A 5,267-nucleotide genomic window follows, 5' to 3' on the forward strand; every position below is an offset into this window, starting at 1 on the left:
TGATCGATTGGCTGAGCACCGATGACGCCACACAATGTTTGCTGAACAGTTCCCTTAAAAAATCAGTTATGACTATATTATTGTTTTGTCTCTGCTTGTGTTTACTGTTCACACTTTCTAATTCCTGCATTATACTTTAATACTTCTTTAAAAAAAAGAAATTACATGCAACAACTTTATTAATAAAGTAATTTAAAATCTTATCATAAGCCCCTATAAAGGTAATTAATTATGTTGAAAAGGGACAATTTGACCTCAAAGCTCGTTGAAAATATTTCACAAATGCACAACCGAATTATACATTTCAATATTATATACTAATGTAATTAAATAATACCTCTAATAATTATATATAGATAGCGTACTATATCAATTACTATATCTATATATAGATAAATGAATATATAAAATATGTAAATGCTATATGTTAGTGTAAATTCACTTCTTGGTTCAGTGAGAAAAGGATTGTCTAAAAGCAATGCATACATAGCTTACAGTTTTTAACAACTTTATTTTAATAACTGACTAAATATCCTTAGAGTAAAATATAGGTTAAAAAGTTTGAAAATCATTACGTTTTATTAAAATTACATTAATTAAATATTACATGTGATACAGCATCCTTCTTTGGAAACAGGGAGGATTATCTGAGACATTTTCTGAGGACACATTGGGGTTAAATAAGAATTAAGTTCTTCAGCAGTGATGACATATTAATGTCTTTCATGTTTTAGTTGATTGAAACGTCACATTCTACATATAATACAGTACATAGCAGAGTATTGACTGTAACATCATTGGAAAACTCAAATTACTTAGATATGGCATCATTAAATCACACTGTATTCATTTCTACTGAAATCTACCCAAGAGAAAAGGAAAAGAACCTTGTTCTAATTCTGAAGACATGCAAGCCTGGTATGAGCAGCCAAGGAGACAAGAATAGCACTGACATTCAGAGAGCTTGAAGGCATCAGCATTGTGCAATGTACTGACTGTGTCTCAGTGGTCAAAAGTCTACCCATCTGTCCGGAGAAACTAAACCTGTAACTGCAGTTGGTAGTTTATCTATCTAATACATTGCTATAAAAATAAAAATGAAGGAACACTTTGAAAACACATCGACTGAATTTAAAAATCAAAGTGAAAAATTGATGCAGCAGTAGGCTAATCGATTTTGCCCAAATTTCTTAGCATCTATTTAAAATAGTCCTCAGGTTGTATGGGCTCCGCATGCCTGACAGCGTTGGGGCTTCTAACGAGACAATGGCTGGACCAGGGTATCACTGAGCTCCTAGTAAGTCTGAGGTGCAACCTAGCAGTGTAAGATGGACTGAAACAGGTCCCAGAGGTGTTTTATTGGATTTAGGCTGGGCGAGCATGGCGGCCAACCAATGGCATCAGTTCCTTCATCCTCCAGGAACTGCCTACATACTCACCGCACATGAGGTGGGACATTGTCGTGCACCAGGAGGAAAAGAGGAGCCACTTTACCACTGTACAGTCTGACAATGGGTCCAAGGATTTCATCCTAATACCTAGCGCTTGTCAGGGTGCTGTTGCCTAGCCTGTAGAGATCTGTGTGTCTCTCCATGGGTATGCCATCCTGGTCATGCTGAGGGATTTTGCATGCAGCATGATATTCTCTACATCTTCTCCAGACCCTCCAGACGTTTGTCATATGTGTTCAGGACGAACCTGCTCTTATCTGTGAAAAGCACAAGGTGCCAGTGGTGGACCTGCCATTTCTAGTATTCTATGGCAAACGCCAGTCAGGCCTCATGGTCCTGGCAGTGAGCACAGGGCCCACTGGAGAAAGTTGGGCCCTCAGGCCACTCACATTAAGTCTGTTTCTGATTGTTTGGTCAGAGACATTCACACCAGTGGTCATTTTGTAGCTCTGGTGGTGTTCATCTTGTTCCTCCTTGCACAAAGGTGCAAATACTGGTCCTGTTGATGGGTATCTTCTACAGCCCTACACAACTGACCTTACTGCCTGCCTCCTGGATTTTCCTCCATTCTCTTGACTATGTTTGGAGGCACAGCAAACCTTCTGGCAATGGCACATATTGGTGCACCATCCTAGAGGAGTGGGACTACCTATGCAAACTCTGTAGGGTCCAGGTATCACCTCATGCTAGCAATAGTTACACTGGCCCTAGCCAAATGCAAAACTATTCAAAAAACATTCAGAAAAGATATACAAGGCACCATACATCACAAACTGTGTTGCACTGTGTAATCTGACACATTTCTATCAGAACCAGCATTAATGATGATGATGAGATAATCAGTGTTATTTGCTTTACCTGTCAGTGGTCATAATGTTATGCTCGACTGGTGTATATACTTTATAGATGTATACAGTTCAACAACTGCAACCTTAAGCAAAATCATATCCTACGAGGAGGGTAATATAATCCTTTATTCCAACAATATAAAGCAGCAGATTTTAAATTGTAAATGAATGCTTGTAATGTTGTATTTTTTCTATTTCATCATTTTGGCGAAATGCTCTTATTCACTTTCTTGACTTGACTTGATGAGAAAACTGATAACTCCCATATCTATAGTCCTCTGTCAGATGTTCCTAACTATAATCCATAATCTGATAAAGTTACATTTATATATGGCGCCCTGAGTTGAGTCTGTACTCAGAGTTCTCATTTTAGAAAAACAAACAAAAAAGTTTCGACATAAAGTCTCCCCGAACTGGGTCTCATGGCTTTTTCTTGTTACTCAGTGTTTCTAAGAACCAGCCCAACTCCCATCCAACTGCCCCCACGCCTGCTTGTTCTAGACCTCTGTGTGTGTTTATGTGTATATGCGGTCCGCATGAAACTGCAATCCCATGTGATACAGTTCATGACTGTGGATCAAATTCTGCTGTCATTACAAATATACTTTGCACCGCCTTGCTGTGGAGCACTTTATCATGGTGTCTCACACACACATACATTGCGCCAGGCAGGGGGGGAGAAAGGAAACACGTGTTGGGTTTTCTAAGAACTGGAGCATTCAACATGCAGGAAAACATAGCCAACTAGAGTGGGAGAAGGAGAGGAGAGAAAGAGACTGGAAGAATACGGAGCAGACAACAGCGAATCTGGAGAATGCTAATACTTGTTACTGCTGTGTGTGAATATATGACAGAAAGAAATAAGTGTAGAGATGTGATGGTTTATTTACTGCAGTGTGTGAGGTCATCAGTGGGTCAGGTGCTCAACAAGGTTAAATGTATAATAATAATGATTTGCAATAAAAATAAGTACCATAATATCTTGTGTGAAAGATACACATTTGCATTTTTATGTGTGAAGGGAATAAAAGTGAAAGCTGAGGCAGGTTTTAGTGTAATCTCAGGAATTTCATTAATTAGACTGTGGCCATGTGGTTTTCGTGCATATGTGTGCAGGTTAATATTTGCCTTGTTCAGCCTCAAACTATATGTGACTGTGCATGTATGTACATGCTAAGTGTTTCATCTCAGTGTGTTTACAGTGCATGTGTGTGCGTGTGGGGGTGGGTGGTTGCTGGCCAGTAAGCTTTCAATTGCTCCAGTGATTGCCTTGCAGTGTTACTACATATCAGACACGTGAGAGTGCTTGCAAACGACTGGAGGGAGGTGGGTCGTTTCCTGAGGCAGGGGTTGCCTGATCTCTCACAGGCACTCCCCCTTTGGGCCACAATGCAATCTTTTCATCACCACGGAGATGGGGGTGGTGTTTGGGGGGGTTGGCCTGGTTGAGCCAATGGTAAAGCTGCCTGGGCCACACACTACAGACCTGCTGAGTCTGTCCCCACTGCAGTACTGCAGTGCGTGCTACAGGGCTTTAGAGAAATCTGATTAGAGTGGATTCCAAGGCCAGACGTGAATGGTTAAAGCCACTGCTGCCAATCCTGTATAAACAACACTAACGTACAGCATGTTGGAGCAGCATGTGCATGAAACACTGATTGCTTTTGAAATTCTATATTCCAAACTGCGTCTATATTTGAATGAATCTTGCCCTTCCCTTGCAAACCACCGTAGAGAGTTTCTGGGCAATCAATAACAATCAATACCAATAACAACTAACTATAGATCAAGTTCAGGAAGATGTTAAAGGTGCAAAAGAAAAATGTGGGGTCAAAGCACTGCTGTGGAACAGCATCACTGACTGATGTGTTATATACCTTTATAACACATGTGGGCTTGAGGTAATGTGTGGAGATATCAGCTGTTAATCCAACACGTGATTTGACTGCACACAGATAAGAGTTCATCAACTCTAACTACAAAACCAGCAGACATGCAGAAAATGCTGTGTAAAGTATACACATCCTACACTTCCTCCATCTGCACACAGTGCTCCTCTTTTAGCAATTTTCTATAGTCCCTCTGAAATCTTTCTGTCTTTACATTTGATTATACTAGCAATTTCTGTCCCATATGTGGACACTCCAGACCTATTTCCTCACTGGTTGTAGTGTTTTGGGTTCCTTTTTATTTTATTGATTTAATGTCAATTAAGTTTATAGTACAAGCCTGAACTTATGTTATTCTGCCTGCCTCATGCATCCGTGCAGTATATATTTAGTTCTGTTACCCAGGACCAGCTGCCATTGGGGCTTTCATCCTCACTGTGGCTGGTGAAGTCTTCCTCTTCCATGTCATAAATGGCTGCTTCTTAATGAAATGTTCTTCAAGGAGTCTCCAGAAATCTGGCAGGAAATCAGGAAATATTCCTTACATGTAACAGACAAAAAAAAAAAATCAACAAAGAAGCAGTTCAGTCCTTTTAGATGGTCGATATGTCAAAAAGCTGTGTAGTAGTTACTGATTTATTTAAAGCTATATTTTATGAAAACTTTGTCTTCTGGTATGAAAAAACTATCTTCATGACAGTGAAAAAGCAGTTCTTAGTGTATCTGGATGAGTCCTTAGACTGTAATGTGTACTGTTGTTTTGACTGAGCTGCTAATGCTTGGGCAGCAAGTGTTTTGGACTAAATTTATCAACAAGCGTTTTCTGGGAATGGAGTACTTGGGAGGAAATCTGAGAGCATCCACTGCTGCTGTACTATCCTGCTGCTTCAGGTGCTGATCTGACACCACATGACAGCAAAATTATATAGGACTGAAATGTTACCTAGATAGGCTATAAAATCTTTGTACTTAAAGTATGCACTGGACCAGTAATAGACATAATGTAGCTATTAAAGTTTGCTTTTTGTATAGAGTGAGCCTTTATGATGTCTCAGGTTTTACATTTAAACAAACACAAG

This window comes from Rhamphochromis longiceps, linkage group LG1 (assembly GCF_057381845.1).
Source record: "Rhamphochromis longiceps isolate RC_006_pf linkage group LG1, R_longiceps_female_GT1.1, whole genome shotgun sequence".
NCBI classification, from domain to species: Eukaryota; Metazoa; Chordata; class Actinopteri; order Cichliformes; family Cichlidae; genus Rhamphochromis; species Rhamphochromis longiceps.